General features: G+C 43.8%; 1 protein-coding gene and 1 long non-coding RNA gene across 3 annotated transcripts in view; one reads left to right on the top strand and one right to left on the bottom strand.

Moving 5' to 3' along the window:
* Positions 1–16,911, bottom strand: part of CACNA2D2 (calcium voltage-gated channel auxiliary subunit alpha2delta 2) — a 193,048-nt gene that overhangs the window by 119,767 nt on the left and 56,370 nt on the right. The window lies entirely within an intron of this gene.
* Positions 11,340–16,911, top strand: part of LOC138788565 (uncharacterized) — a 31,261-nt gene continuing 25,689 nt past the window's right edge. Inside the window, exons 1-2 of the long non-coding RNA XR_011362617.1 lie at positions 11,340–11,471; positions 15,169–15,508. This is a non-coding gene — a long non-coding RNA (uncharacterized lncRNA). The remainder of the gene's footprint in view (positions 11,472–15,168; positions 15,509–16,911) is intronic.

Raw genomic sequence — 16,911 nt, 5'->3', positions numbered from 1 at the left:
GCAAATCACCCAAGCAAAGAACAAGGAGGCAATAAACAAGCAGGTCTGTTGGGAGATTTCCACTCTAAGGCTATGTTCACACTACGTAAAATAACGGCCGTTGTCTGCGCCGCAAAACTACGGCCATTGTTTTGAGGTTCCCTATAATGACTGCAATGCAATGTAACTACGGCCGTTGAATTCACACTACGTATCAGATAACAGCCGTTGTTTATACAGCCCCGTGAAAAATGAACATGTTAATTATTACTGGCTGGTAATACTGCAACAACGGCTGTGGATTTCAATGCGGCCGCGAACGTAAAACTTATATCTGCCGAATTAAACTTGATTTTGATGTAAAAAAAATTCTGAGTGGTTTCTCGGGCTGGGCACAGTATTTAAAGTAAAATTACCTGTTTCATCCCGTTTATAATCATGCAAGGAATCAAAATTAAACAATGGCCGTAGTTTCACGACTAGCCCGTACGATAGTAATTCTACGGCCGTTGTTTTGGCCTCAAAATAACGACCGTTATTTTACGCAGTGTGAACATAGCCTAATGGTGCGTTTACACAGGCAGATTTATCTGACAGATTTTGGAAGCCAAAACCAGGAATGGATTTGAAAAGAGGATAAATCTCAGTCTTTCCTTTATGACCCGTTCCCTGTTTATGATCTGTTCCTGGCTTTGGCTTCAAAAATCTGTCAGAGTAAATGCACCATAAAGCCTAAAGATTAGGGAGAGCAGTTCTGGAATGTTATCCAGCATGGGTCTCCAAACTGCAGCCCTCCATTTGTTGCAAAACCACAATTTCCATCATGCCTGGACAGCTAAAGCTTTGGAATTGGCTGTCCAGGCATGATGGGAAATGTAGTATCACAACATCTGGAGAGCTGCAGTTTGGAGACCCATTGTATACAGCATGTAACTCAGCATCAGAATAGAAAATGTAGGTAAATAGAGGCTCCATCAGTAAAACGGTGAGTTCAGCTCTGAAGTATAATAAAGGCTGTAACTCAGTTCAAGATAGGCAATAAATGACTGTGCATACAAATGCATCAAAGAAACGACTTGCAAAAACGCAGTGTGAACCCAGCCTTATACAGGATATAACCATAGATCAGTATATGATAGATGTATGAATATTCCAGCAGCAGAATGGGTGTAGCTGAGTGTAGCTCACAGTGAAATACATGTAACTCAGTATCAGCACTGGATAAGTAATGTAATATGTGTACACAGTGACTCCACAAGCAGAATAGTGAGTTCAGCTCTGAAGTATAAAACAAGATGTACACAGTGATGCCACAGTTAAGTAGATCCATACACTACGTAACAATACTATGGCGCACAGAGGTGAACAGATGCTTTAGGGCTTACTGTGAGGTACAAGGTTCAGGGTACCTCCAGCCTGATTTTGCATATATAATGTTCACATATTTTACATTACTTCAAAGACTTCTAACAGGATGTTAATATGAGTCCTTGCCACCTGCAGAGCTGCCTCGGGCACAAACACACAGGCCAAGGCCAGTATCACAGGGAGCCAATTAACCTAGCAGTATGTTGTTGGGGACACGTGAAGAACATACAATCTCCATGCTGATGCTTATGTGCTGGGATTTCTGCCCTGGGACTGGATGCAGCTACAGCCAGTTATCCATCGCCACACTGTAATAAGGCGGAGGTGGAGATTTCTTCCACAGATCTCCCATTTTTCTTGGTGATGATCACAGGGTTAAACAGCATCCTCCCACAATTCCATGCTCTGCCGCTCTCCCCAATATAGTAGGGAACCTATAGCTCGCTTCAGCTTTCTGCTTTATGAATAGAATGGCTTTACTGAAATGATGACTGTAACCAGGCTATATATAACACTGCCATAATTCAGAAGTGTTCAAAGCTGTGTGACAACTTCTATGGTTTTCAGCCTTCATGGGTCACCAGTGTAAGAGGATGGCTGTATAGAGGGCGACTTGTGGCCTGGGACATGCGGAAGATGAACATTATTTATTGGATTGTCCATGTGCCATTAGGTTTGCTCTCCAGGGACTGTGTGTGTGTGTGTGTGTATATATATATATATATATATATATATATATATATATATATATCGCTCCTGGGACATTTTCTTTGCAGTGCAGACACAACAGAACAACGTCAGCCGCAGATTAGCGTCTCTGCTGTGTGAGCTAGACAGATCATTTAGGCACCAAGCCGGTCAGGGACTTAGCCGCTAAATGAGCTGTAGCCTGTCACATTTCTTATGCCTTTCATTTGACAGCTTCTGCTGTGGATCTAGGTATGCAGTAATATCCTCCACTGTGTATAGTCCATGCCCCATTAGTGGTAAAGGAACTACAAGTATCACAATGACCTATAGATTATAAGGAACTATGATCCCCTTTATGTCCTAAAGTGTATGGTATAGATTTATGGTATATTTTCACACTATATTGTGACACCTACAGCCCTGCAGCACCAATACACATGTGCAACTATAGCTGAAATCTATGATGCTTGGCTTCCTGCGATGTCACCAGATGACTACACACAGCCACCCATCTTCCCCTCAGGCTATAAATCCTGAGCAGGAATCACACGACTTCACATATAAAATATACACAAGAACCATACTGTAATATTCATATATGCAACACACAGGTTTTATACCACCTGGGAGCCTCTATAACAGGGGTAGGGAACCTTGGCTCTTCAGTTGTTGCAAAACTACAACTCCCATCATGCCTGGACAGCCAAAGCTTTAGCTTTGGCTGTTCAGGAATGATGGAAGTGGTAGTTTTGCAACAGCTGGAGAGCCAAGGTTCCCTACCCCTAGTCTATAACATATTTGCAGCGCTAGTAATAGGAAAAAATATACTTCAGAGCCCAGAATTCATGTTGTACAGTACATGGCTGAAATTTGTGTCACCAAGTGATCTCCTCTGCGGCAGAATCATTTCTGTTGTAAGATGGTATTTTAGTCTATTCTGCATCATAAGACTGTGTATTCTGTGCCAGGCAATCATTTTCCATCATGTGTCAGAGAACAGTATTTTGTGTTAAAAAAAAACAAAAAAAAAAACTCGTCCACATTGATTTATATGCGACAAAAATGTATTGAGTGTTACAAAATGATATTCTGTGATATCCATTGATTTATGTGTCACAGAAAGGTATTCGGTGTGACAAAGAGGCATTCTGTTCACATTTCCCTTCTATAGATCCCCCTCTTCCATCCATACAGCCACTTCTCTCGGTAAACAGTCAATGTGTACATGAAGAAGCTGGAACGGTCGCCCGAAAGACACAAAATCCTCCCCACATCATTATGTATAGATGTCTACATGGAGCGTGTAGATGTAAATCTAATCGTAGGTATATATGGTGCAGGCCACAGACCTCTCCCGGCAGCCGTCACTAAAAATTAGGTCACATTCACTTGTGTCAGGAAGGAAAAATTCTGCAATCGGTAGAAAATGTGACATGAACTTCCCAAAGCGAAGAAACCGCAGTTCTTATTATCCTTAGTGTGACAGATTCACAGGATTAGGCAGCTGGGCCTCTTGGCAATGGAGCTCACAATCTAATATAAAAACATGAGATAACCTACTCCACCAGCTCATTTTAACATTTCTTTACATTACACTTACATGACATTACATTTGTGGCAATGGTGAGACAAATAAAAAGAAGTCTGTGGCTTGTCAGACAGCAATTTGGTCATCTCCATCAACACACCAGAAAAAAAGCAGACAACCTCTACAGCCAAGTGACACATTCGGTACTTGAAGTAGGGATATAGGTCACATGATCACAGGAAGAATAGGCCATTTTTTATATTGGATGAATCTGAGCTTTTGGCGGCCAATTGGTCATTCATAGAGATGAGCGAACCTCGATCATGCTCGAGTCCATCCGAACCCAAACTTTCGGCATTTGATTAGCGGTGGCTGCTGAAGTTGGATAAAGCCCTAAGGCTATGTGGAAAACATGGATATAGTCATTGGCTGTATCCATGTTTTCCAGACAACCTTAGAGCTTTATCCAACTTCAGCAGCCCCAGCTAATCAAATGCCGAACGTTCAGGTTCGGATGGACTCGAACCCGAACCCGGTTCGCTCATCTCTAGTTATTCAGTCAGTCTATTTTAGTCTATGGCCAGGATAGTGGCGTAATGGTGGACTCAAACATTTCCTCACTACCAGCCTTACAATCCTCCACATATAGCCTGGCTGCAGGGTGGAGGTAGCCTGTGTAATCCAGGCTGTAGCGGTGTCGCCCCTCCGCCCGCTGCTCTCCCTCCCATCTCCTACACATGAAATCTGTGCACACAGACAAGGAACAGGTAATTTTCCGCCGTTCCACACTGCATCCCGCACTCTTGTCCCAGGATCCTCAGGTTGGACAGATTAGCGTTTAGCAGATTGGATACTGGGGGAAGGGGGGTGAAGAGAAAGGAAAGGGGGGGGGGGTCATTAATATTCAGAGCAGAAACAGTCTCCAGAAGTCAAGAAGCCAATAAAATAAACTATAAATAGGATAAAGCTGATGGTTAAGCGGGATGAGAAGCAGAGCGGCGTTTAGTCATTGCGGTGTGTTGTGCGTTGGTTCTTTATACCGAGCCTCCATTTTCCGCACAGAACACTGCGCCACTCTCCAGAGACACCATGCACCTGGTTATATTTAATTACACCATACCGTGACCTCTGGGGAAATGGAAAAAAAGGTTTAATTGTTTTATTTTTTGAAAAATAAAACTTTTTAAACAAGACTTAAACTATAATCTGGAGCCCACTAAATCCATACTGGCCTCCTCCATCAGTTCTCAGACATTCTGTTCAGCCAATTCTATGTTACACTTGTTCGCCTGAATGATAAGTCTGCATAGTCACATAGCTATGTAAATTCTGTGTGACCAGCATGGGAGACATTCTGGCATGGCTACCCAGCTTTCCTCAAGATTGACAAACTTTATCTTGTTATATAACCAATATGGCCAACATCATAGCTCTCACTCTGGTGATCAACGTTCAAGACTCCTGAAATCTGCCTACATTAATGTGACTACTCGACTGCAACCATGGAGGACAATACAGCACCCTTTGGGTGATGAACCAACTTTCCCAGACTCCTGAGTGGTTAATCTGCCTAGCTGTAAAGTTCATTAATAAAGACCATACAAATTGTCTGACAACTAATATGTCACAAGTAATACAGCAGGCAGTCACCCAACTATTTTGGCTTGCTGAATGGCAAATCTGCCAAGCTATGTGATGATATATCGCCAGAGGATAACTAGACAGATGTGGAAAACTTAAAAAGCTTGGCGCACCCTATGAGGACTCAGGGAAAGTTCTGTGACAACAGTTCTTACAGACGTTCTCAACATTGCTTTAAAGGGGATTGTAAATAGAGTATAGAAAAAGTCACACTCACCCTTCCGGTTCCCTGACACTCCTGCTCACTTACTTCCCAGGTCCCACTGTTCTCTGTACTTTCATACCAATTATGACAGACATGCAATCCCTTTAGTCAATCACTGGTCGCAATGGCGACTGGCTACATCCAGTGATTGGCTGATAAGATCATATCTCTGTGTCAGGTAATACAATAATAAGGTATGACTTCTTTTATTCTTTTCTAAAATTCTGAGCTTTTTTAGAATCTAAAGGGGTTGTCCGGCGATAAAAAATTATTCACAGAATAACACACATTACAAAGTTATACAACTTTGTAATGTATGTTATGTCTGTGAATGGCCCCCTTCCCCGTGTTTCCCCCCACCCACGCTAGACCCGGAAGTGTGGTGCATTATACTCACCGCATGTCGTGTCGTCCACGGTCTCCGATCGTCAGCAGTGACGTCTTCTTCGGGAGCTTGGCGGATCTTCCCGAGTGCCGGCCGCCCTCTGCAGCGTCATCCGAAGCTCAGCCGCGATTGGCTGAGCATAACTGTGCTCAGCCAATCGCGGCTGAGCGGCTGATGACGCGGCCACGTCATCAGCTGCTCAGCCGCGATTGGCTGAGCACAGTTATGCTCAGCCAATCGCGGCTGAGCTTCGGATGACGCTGCAGAGGGCGGCCGGCACTCGGGAAGATCCGCCAAGCTCCCGAAGAAGACGTCACTGCTGACGATCGGAGACCGTGGTCGGCACGCGACAGGTAATGTATAGCGCACCACACTTCCGGGTACACGGGTGGGGGTGGTGGGACACGGGGAAGGGGGCCATTCACAGACATAACATACATTACAAAGTTGTATAACTTTGTAATGTGTGTTATTCTGTGAATAATTTTTTATCGCCGGACAACCCCTTTAAACGGCCAGAAAAACCCATTAGATTACCAAAACAACATAAATATACTATATATCCCATATTTCTTATAGGACAACACCTCGATTTCACAAGATCCAAATTCTTTATTCATATAAAATGTTCAGAAACATACAGCAATAGTACATATATCATGGCACTTACAGGAACACAAGTTCCATGGCACCATGGAACTTAAAATCTTCAGTCAAACTTTATTGCTCCGTTGCTGGAAATACAAACGGGAATACACACTCTAATGCTGCGTTGCACAGAGCGATAATTCGCCCGATCGTCCGATTTACGATTTAGAAGTAACGATTTTTTTTTATAACGATCAGCGTTTAGATGGAACAATATATCGTACAGAAAATTAGTTTTGCGATCGTTTTGCGATTGCTTAAGCCTATCTCGCACATAGGTAAAATAGGTGAACGACTGTTTACACGGAACGATCTGCGAATTTTTTGTGAACGACGATTTAAGAACATGTTCAAAGATTAAAATGAACGATTTCTCGCTCGTCGTTCGATCGTTCGTTGAGCTTACACGTACGATTATCGTTCGAATTCGATCGTTATCGTGCAAATTCGCACGATAATCGCTCCGTGTAAACGCAGCATAATACTGACATATGTTTCAGATCATGTTCTGATTTGTCAAGGTATCATCACATCACATATATCGACAAAAGAAATAATCCGATGAAAATAACCATAAACCACAAATTCAGAAAAGCCATGTGTCTCTGAAACCACTGAATTAACAAGGCCACCAGCAGCCCCATTATCCGGCTGCTGGATATAAAAGAGGAGCATCGGCTCCGGCAGGGACAAAACGACCCAATAATAAATGTGTGTACACACAGACATCAAAGATCCGCACTCCTCCCCATCCATCGTGTGCAAGGGCCCTGGGCAGACCACGCACCGCAGAGATAAATATTTTAAATAGTGACACTCCGGTAACACACGGTTCTGCCAGACGAGGAATAATTAGAAAATAAATTACATTTTTTTCCTCTGCCCCACTGGATGAATTAGATTAGTGGGAAAAGTGTGGGCTCTGCTCCCCCTCCCTCGCCGCCAGAACCTGCAGATAAGGCCGCGCTGGTGTGTATGCAGAGAGAGAAGCCGCGTAGACACCACTTCAAGCCACGTTCACACATCTACAAGACGCACGGCCAAAACGTGTCATGCCAAGAATAGACAATCGTCCTTACAGGCTGCACACAAAATATAAAGAGGCAGACGTGACATGGTGGAAGAGACCAATGGAGATGTGACACATGAGATAGATATAAGGAAAGCTAGTTATATAAATGAGAGATAAGAGACAGCTAGTGATACAGGGTAAGTATACCTGAGATATGAGACAGCTAGTTATATAAGACAAGTATAAAAGCTATCAGAGACATGCAGTTATATAAGATGAGTAAATGGGAAGGAAAAGACAGCTAGTTATAAAAGATAAGTACATGAGGAGCATGAGAGACAGCTAGATATATAGAAGCAAGTAGTTATATAGAACAAGTATATAAAAGATAGAGACAGCTAAGTTATATAAGAGGAGTATATGGGATAACAGGCAGCTAGTTATATAGGATGAGTATACAAGAGGGATAAGAGACTGTTATACAGGATGAGTATATGAAAGGGATAAGAGACAGCTAGTTATATAAAAGTAAATGAGAGTGATAACAGACAGCCAGTGGCGTAGTGACCGCAGCGGTTGCCGCTGCGACCAGGCCGCTACCAAAGGGGGGCCCGCGAGGCCCCCCCTTGCCACCACACTGCCCCCCTCCCTCTTGTGACCGCAAGCAGTGTTTTGCTTGCGGTCACAAGAGGCTGGTCCCCCGTCTGAGGCGCGGCTCGGTCCCGTTCCCGGCAGCACACGCGTCAGAAAGCTCTGTGCGCGCCAGGGAAGTACTTCCAACACAGGGAGCATCTATAACAAGCGCCCCTGAGACAGAAGTTAGAGAAAAAGAGAACAAAGACAGCGCTCCACGTGCAGGACCAGATGCAATGGGATGTATAGAATTTCAGTACCGGAGTGAAACCGGCTCCCCTCTCACCTGGCTAAGTTGTGCAAGCCTTCCTGCAAACCCACACCAGGGCCGTAACAAGATGCAGACCTCCTCTCCAAATTCTAGCAGGTTAAACAGGCGCAGCCACTCCCAACAGACGATGTGCAAAATTGCTCCACTAAAATAATAAAAACATGTATAAAAGGCTCAGCATTACGCGTTTCTAGACTGGACTGGTCTCTTTATCTGATGAAGAGACCAGTCCGGAGTAGAAACGCGTAATGCTGAGCCTTTTATACATGTTTTTATTATTTTAGTGGAGCAATTTTGCACATCGTCTGTTGGGAGTGGCTGCGCCTGTTTTACCTGCTGGAATTTGGAGAGGAGGTCTGCATCCTGAGACGGAAGTAGCATCCCCAGCGCACACAGAGCTCACTAGTGTGTGTGCTGCCGGGGACGGGACCGAGCCGGGGAGTCAGGAGCCGAGCCTGCAGAAGAGAGACACGGCAGGGGAGCGAGTTGCAGGTGAGTGTTTTTTTTTTTTTTTAATCTGCTTTGCACAGGGGGGGCGCCATCTATAAGGGGGATTCATGGTGGGGCATCTATAAGGGGGATACATGGGGGGCCATCTACAAGGGGCATTCATGGGGGGACCATCTACAAGGGGGATAACATGGAGGCCATCTATAAGGGAAATACATGGGGGGGGCATCTAAAAGGGGGATAACAGGAGGGGCATCTATAAGGGGGATAACAGGAGGGGCATCTATAAGGGATATACATAGGGGGGCCATCTATAAGGGGGATAACAGGAGGGGGATACATGGGGGGCATCTATAAGGGGGATAACATGGGGGCCATCTATAAGGGGGATAACATGGGGGGACAAACACAGAGAGGGAAATCTATAAGGGGGAAACATTGGAGGCCATCTATAAGGGGGAATACACAGCGGGCATATACAATAGGGCATGCACAGAGGGATGCATGTACTATAGTGGTCTACACAGAGGGAGGTATGTACTATAAGGGGGAACACAGAGTCAGCCTACCCACTAAATGAGGGCACAAAGGGGCCAATACAGATGTGCAGTTTGTAGAGAGATGAGGATGGTGCCTAATGGAGTAAGGAGCCTAATATGTCTGTCTGGCAGATTCTGTGGATTCGTGGCTCGGAGAAGTTCTCATAATGGCCCTGGGCGGAAGAGGAAGATGAAAAGGGAAGAACTCTGATCAGAAAAGACGTCCCCTGTGAGTCACCTGATATATTTGCACTGTAATGTATATGGTGTACAGAACCTGTGTAGGGCTGGGTCAGCCTCTATGTGACTGGATGAGGTGATAGTGATCTGTGTACACTGGATGTTATTTAGTAGCAGCGTTGGTGGTGTTAGTCAGTAGGCGGTGGTATTAGTCAGTATGTGGTGGTAATATTTGTTGCTTGTAATCTGGTACTGTGTTTTATTGAATTTAGTATACAGGATTTGGTCAGTAACAATATGGTGGTGATGGTAGTGGTGGTAATATTTGCCCCTTGTGTACTGGTATTATTGGCAATATTGGTCTCAGTATACAGAATTTGGTTAGTAACAGTATGGCGGTAATATGTATGGTGATAATATTTCCTATATACTGGTATTATTGGTAATATCGGTCTTGAGATATACCAATAGCATCGCTTGGTCGAGGAAGGGGGGCCCAAGTTGACCTCTTGCACCAGGGCCCAAGAGACATTAGCTACGCCTCTGTGTGAAAGGGATAAGAGACAGCTAGTAATATAGGATGAGAATAAGAATGCAATAAGAGCTAGTTATAGAGGATGAGTATACATGAGGGATAAGATACATCTAGTTATGTAGGATAAGTATATGAAAGGAATAAGAGACAGCTAGTTCTAAGATAAGTATAAGAAAGGGATGAGAGACAGCTAGTTATATTAGATGAGTTTATGAGATGGATAATAGACAGCTATTTATATAGGATGAGTACAAGAATGCAATAAGAGCTAATTATAGAAGATGGGAATACATGAGGGATAAGATACAGCTAGTTATACAGGATGAGTGAAGAAATGGATAAGATACTGCTAGTTATATAGGATGAGTATATGAAAGGAATAAGAGACAGCTAGTTAAATAGGATAAGTATAAGAAAAGGGTAAGAGACAGCTAGTTATATAGGATGAGTGTGTGAAATGGGTAAGAGACAGCTAGTTATATAGGGTGAGTATGTGAGATGGATAATAGACTGCTGACATCATGTGACCAATAACATGATACTGCGAGGTTGCCACATGACGACCAGCCCTTAGATATTGTGCTGATCTCTCCTCTGCACAGCAGAAGGCATCATTTGCCAGTCATGGGTAAACATGGCAGACTCAAAGGGGTGGTGACACAAAGAACACTAAGGGGGACATTTATTAAGTCCGGCGTTTTTTACGCTGGACTTATAAATGTCCCCGCATCTCCGGCGCTACGGGGATTTATATAGAGGCAGACTGCCTCTACATAAATCCTGTGCGCTCTGGTGCGCACCGCCGAAAACCTACGCCAGCTGAGGACTGGAGTAGGTTTTCGGCGTATCTTTTTGCGGAACGGATGGTGAATCGCGCGGACTCTGAGTCCGCGCCCTCCGTTCCACCCCCTTCACACCCCATCCCCGCCCCTCAGCATAACGTGCCGATTTGCGAATATTTTATTCGCAAATCGGCCATTTGCGAATAAAATATTGCGCAAATTGGCAATTTCCGCCGAAAACCCCCGGAATGCCAGATGATACATGTCCCCCTAGGTCTATAGTGATGCATTATGTTAAATGTAACATATTTCAAATTTCCAAGCATTTTTTTTAGATTTATTGTTTGCGAGATATAGACTCTCTAACCCTCCATGTGTCTGCATTGTTTGATAACCTGTTGCCCTTAGTAACAGCCCCTCAGTCATCCACTATCTTGGGACACTCATGCTCAGTTCAGTCACATGATCTGTTCCATTAGCAGTGACAGTTGGTTTTAACTTCACATGCAAGCAAGAGGGATTGTGGGAAAGTGTCTGCACTGTTGCATGGCAACCGCAGAGTCACAGTTTAGAGAGGAAACCAGGAAGTGATCAGATGCAGAGAGAAGAAACTTAGTTCAGTGATGTAAGCGTCTAACTAAAAACAGCACATTTGTTCTCTTTTACATATATGTATGTGGTACACGTCTGCTTATACCTTCTGTGATTCGCGACACCACTAAACTACTTTTAGGCTATGTTCACACAATGTATTTTCTTAAATGGTCACGGCCGTTGTTGCAACTTGCAACAACTGCCATGATTAATTCAAAAGATACTTTGAATTAAAAACGAATGGAATCCAGGCCGGAGTGTATACACACAGGGGGACATTTATGAAGTCCGGCGTTTTTTTTACGTCAGGCTTACAAATGTCCCTGCAGCTCCGGAGCTCAGGCGATTAATGTAGAGGCGCATTGACTCTACATAAATCCTGATCCTGTCCGTGCGAAAATTTTGAAACCTCAGAGCTGGCGTAGGTTTCAGTATAATTTTTTTACTGGAAAAATGATAAATGCGGCGCACGCAGAGGCCACGACCCCTCCGCAGGCAGCCGCTTCCCCCCCTAACGCCCCCTCTCTGCCCCACTGGCGAAGGTGGCTCAGCAGGGGCAGATGCGGAAAAAGTATTTGCAAAAATACCATTTGCAAATATTTTTACGCTGATCTGCCCCATCTGCGCCTAAAAAAGGTATTTACGCCTTTTCATACATGTCCCACATAGTATACACTCAGGCCGGGATTGCAAGCAGCCGCACAGAAAACTGACATGTCAGTTTTGTGCGGCTGCAATTCATTGAATAGCAGCCGCACAGAACTGTCAGTTAACAATAAATAACTATATTTCATTTCCATCAGGGGACTCAAACCAATGAAAACAAACTGGTGCTGGTTTCTAGAGAGGTGATTTACCCCTAGACCACAGCTCCTACACAGGCTACAAGGTTCAACTATGTCTGATAGCAGATCAGTCCTCTGTTGGCAAATACTGACTGACAGCAAGAGCAAGCAGGAGGTCGGGCAGCATTAATTATTAATGAAGAAGAGGCAGGAGGAAGGAGTGGTGGGGCATGCCAGAGTGTGGCACAAACTCTGAGGCACAACTCCTCATTGACTCTTCATTACAGTAGGATATGTGAGAACATAATCCACTCTACAGACAAATTACCGAAAGGCAACATGCTCACAAGGGGACTGTAAGCCACAGCACACTTTGGGTAGGACCCGGGTGCTGACAGATTCCCTTTAAAGAGAATGTACTAGCGGTACATCGCTTTTCTGTTTTTACCATGAATAGACCATCGCCAGCACAGGGATTCCGGTGCCGCTGTCCTTTTTTTGAATCGCAGCCCGATTCCCACGCATATATATATATGCTATAGCAATATACGCAGCAGCCAGACAACTGCTTTAAACTGCCTAAAACAAGCTGTAAACAATAAAAGGTGAAGAGCATCATATCAGGAGAAGGAGACAAGTTTGATAGACTAATGTATTTGCATAAATATTTAAACTGACAAGTAAAACAATATTAGCTGAGATGGAATAAGAGAACTGTGACTAGATGAGTGCCCACAGACCTTAATGCAATGAATCATTGTGTGAGTATATGACTTTCCATTTTCGCATAGTTTGTTAAATCCTGTCCACATTTTCCTTCTTGCTTTGCTCTTCAGACCCAGGTGACAGCAAATATCTTCATCTTCCTTTTGACTGTGGACACCTGGTGCTCTCGTGTGACCCATCCTCCTGTAGACGTTGTGCCAGTCTACATGTTTGCCACTTAATTCCACCTGACAACTGACAACGTGTCCTGACCCATCCTACCCTACATGTTCTTGTTACTGCTTTTCCCTCTTCCTTCTCACTGATCCTGACGTCTCCTGGGCCTCACACTGTCTCCAGTGACAACCGTCCCTTTCTATTGTATCCCGTTATTTCCAGTTATGTATCTGTCACTTGAACAGTCGTCTTTGGCCATGTTCTCATAAATATATTGCAATTTTTCAAAAAATTTTAAATTCATTCTGAAAACTGTTCTGTAACATTGTAATGGTCTTCATGCCTGAAATTCTCATTATTTTACAATAATAGGAACGATCATTGTTTATGTCCTGGGAATGGAAACCTGTACAAACCTAAGGGTCCTATTACACGGGGTGATTATCGTGCGAAAAATCATTCGAATTTAAACAATAATTGTTCTGTGTGTATGCAGACAACAATAGAAAATTTCTTATACAAATAACAGCCGTCCAATAAAAAGGTTTATCATTTTGAAGGTTTGTGAACATAGCCTAATGGTGCGTTTACAAAGACAGATTTATCTGACAGAATTTTTAAGCCAAAGCCAGGAACAGACTATGAACACAGAACAGATCATAAAGGAAAGACTGAGATTTCTTCTCTTTTCAAATCCATCCCTGGCTCTGGCTTCAATAATCTGTCAGATATCTATGTGTTTTAAAAGGCTCCTAAATCCTGGGTTATCCAGGATTAGGGAAAACACTGCTATGTTCTTGCAAAATCAGCACCAACTCTGTCCTCAGGTTGTATGTGGTATTAGAATTCAGCTCCATTCCCTTCAATGGAAAGGATGTGCAAAACTGCAACCAAACTGTAGTTAGGTGTTGCTTCTAGAAGAAAGTGTCCATGTTTTTCTAAGTCTAGAAAAACCATTTAAAGGGGTAGTGCGGGTAGACCAGTGCTGCAGAACATGCATACAATTCCTATCATGCCTGGACAGTCAAAGCCAAAGCTCTGGAGGGCTACAGGTTGTGCACTACTTCATTTGGGTCCTTTTATACATATAGATAAATCTGTAAAGCAATCATTTAGCTAATGAGGAGGGATGATTTGTTATCTAGAACAATAGACATTAAAGGGGTACTCCAGCCAAGTTTACTTTGTACGCAGCTCTGCCACTGGAAGTGTGACATCACGGCACGTTCCAGCCCTGCCATTCTGTGTTAGCCATTACGTCAGCTGCAGTGGGTGTCTGCAGTAGGCGGCTGTGCCGCCCTCCTCTTCAGACAAAGGGTTGTGCCGTACTCTTGCGGCAAGTGAAAGTACAGCCGACAGAGCAGAGCTGCACAGTACGGCACAGCACCGTGTCTGAAGGGTGGCACAGCCTGGAACAAGAGATGCCCACTGCAGCCGACGTCATGGCACAGACATGATGTCACACTTCCAGCGGCAGAGCTACGTACAAAGTAAGCTTGGCCGGGGTACCACTTTAATATTAGCTTTTTAAATTTGTTGTTTTAATATAGATTCATAAAGAAGTATTGTATTATCGTAAAGTGTACTTCCACTGACCCCTACAAAATATTTGTTTACACCAAAAGATTTGCAAAAGATTAACAATGATTTTTATGTCAGCACAAAAGATCACAAACTTCTCATGTGTACTTCGATGTCTGCCGTGTTCACCCCAAAGGATTTTCGCTTAAATTTTAACAATATTATGATTTCTCACAGTATTTGTCCCGTGTAAAAGGGCTTTCAGACTACAGTCGGCCCCAACTTTTGCAGTGTATAGTGATATTTGTAGAGAGTACTTTTAGGTGTGTTAGGTTTCAACTGCCTGATCCTATTGTTCTGGGAAAGATAAACTGCTGCCAGAGCTGTCTGGATGCAGCTTAATTCCCTCCTCCCAACTAGAGAAACATGAATGTTTGGCATTCATGTGTGTGCAAGGGGTCGGGAGAGATAATAGGGAATTACTGTAATTGACACTGTCTACATCATCTTCAATTGACCCTGGATGTTTCTCTTTTACAGGAGACCTTATCCTACCAAAAAGTACGAAACTGATGCCAAACTGTTCTCTACGCTCAGACCTGCTGAAACATACACGTGAGAGAGATGTGAGCTGCCTGTGCGGCCCCTTAAGCCGCATCCTGATACCAGTTGCTGGATCCTTCTTCTGTTCAGAGGTTTCCTTTTCTCTCCATCTCCCTGCACTAAATAATTAATAGTGATCAATATTTCACACGCTGTGACTGAACCTTATTAGACTCAACAAAGGAGGAGCGGTACAGACACTGATCCCGCTACATGCCCGGCATCAGCAGCACAACCCAACCCTGAATCCCAAGAAACATTTGTCCAATAACAAGAGGTAAATCTAGCCTTCACCTATCATGTCTATGTAACATGCAGAAAAACTAAAGTAGTAACACTTTAGAAAAAAAACATACTACAAAGTCAGGTCCATATTATTGGAAATGTGCTGAGTGCAGTTGTCAGTTCCCTTCCCCCGCTCTAACACCATAGAGAAAATAGGCTATGAAGTGTGGGCACCGTCCTGAGGCTGATGGCTGAGATAGTCTGAATAAATCTATATGTTAGATTTAATTCATCCAGTAACTGAGGAAGGGTCCCAGTGGATATTGATATCACCATTGACTGGAGATCACTGGACTGGAATACAACCTGATAGAAGAGGAGGAAGGTGAGACCTGGTGCATTCAATCTCATGGTTTTCTAGTCTGTTAAGTGTCGGCGTTAATGATGAGTGTATTAACCTAGGTGCCACTAATCTGCTGCCTAATTATGTGCCCCCCCTCCTGGCTGGCACACTCCCGCCACACGCTGCTGTCTCTTTATAGTAACACTCTGCAGAAGGCGGAAAAAAAAAATCTCATTCCTATGACTGTCAGAAGCCGCCCACCTCCTCTCCTAGAGAGACAGGCGACGCGCGAGCCCAGCGAGCGGCAGACGCCTTCAACCCTGATCTGTGCAACCGCAGCGACAAGGAGGCTCAGATTCATCTCTTCGTATTAAGGCACCTAGAAGAAAATAATAAAGCGCACTTGCATTCACCGCTAACGAGATTGAAAACAATGCAATTTTATGGCTGTGTAATAAGTACCCGCTCTGCATTATAAACGCAGCAAGCAGCCGCCAAAGAAGCAGGGTCACAAACCATCGCTCAGAGATTTAAAAAAATAAAATAAAAATGGCCGTCGCTGCTGCTGTCAAGAAGGATGAAGATTTTGCAGCCTAATGACAAGCATCCTTGCTCACGAGATTACATACAAAATGCAAAGTATTTTCAGCGAGCTGCAGCCAGCTTAAACACAGCTGGGCAAATTTCCTTATCTGGTCTCCCCCCCCCCCCCCAAAGGTCAGCAGGACAATGACAGGAAAACCTTCTACTGGTTAAAGGGGTACCCTGGCCATTTAAAAATGTTGATATATTCATGCTTTTGCATAGAGCATAAGATCCTAATGGAATAAAGGAATATATCAAACATATCAAATGCCCAGAGTACTCCCCTAATTCTGACAGAAATATACCTTCAGAAGATGGCATCTGATGGCACCAAAGAAACAGACAAAATATCTAATGGATTTTACCTGGAGACCAGAAATACCTGGGACACAAATGTGCATTTTACCAAAAAAATTAAGGATCCTAAGGCAAGGACAGGGTCAAGTCATCACAGGACACATACCTTCTGCCTCCCACAGACTGTAGCTACACATGGGGACTCTGTACCTTCAAAATATGGAGATATG

This window comes from Dendropsophus ebraccatus, chromosome 4 (assembly GCF_027789765.1).
Source record: "Dendropsophus ebraccatus isolate aDenEbr1 chromosome 4, aDenEbr1.pat, whole genome shotgun sequence".
In the NCBI taxonomy this organism is placed as follows: Eukaryota; Metazoa; Chordata; class Amphibia; order Anura; family Hylidae; genus Dendropsophus; species Dendropsophus ebraccatus.
Note: the sequence above shows the minus strand (reverse complement) of the source record. Positions and strands in the feature narration are given on the sequence as shown.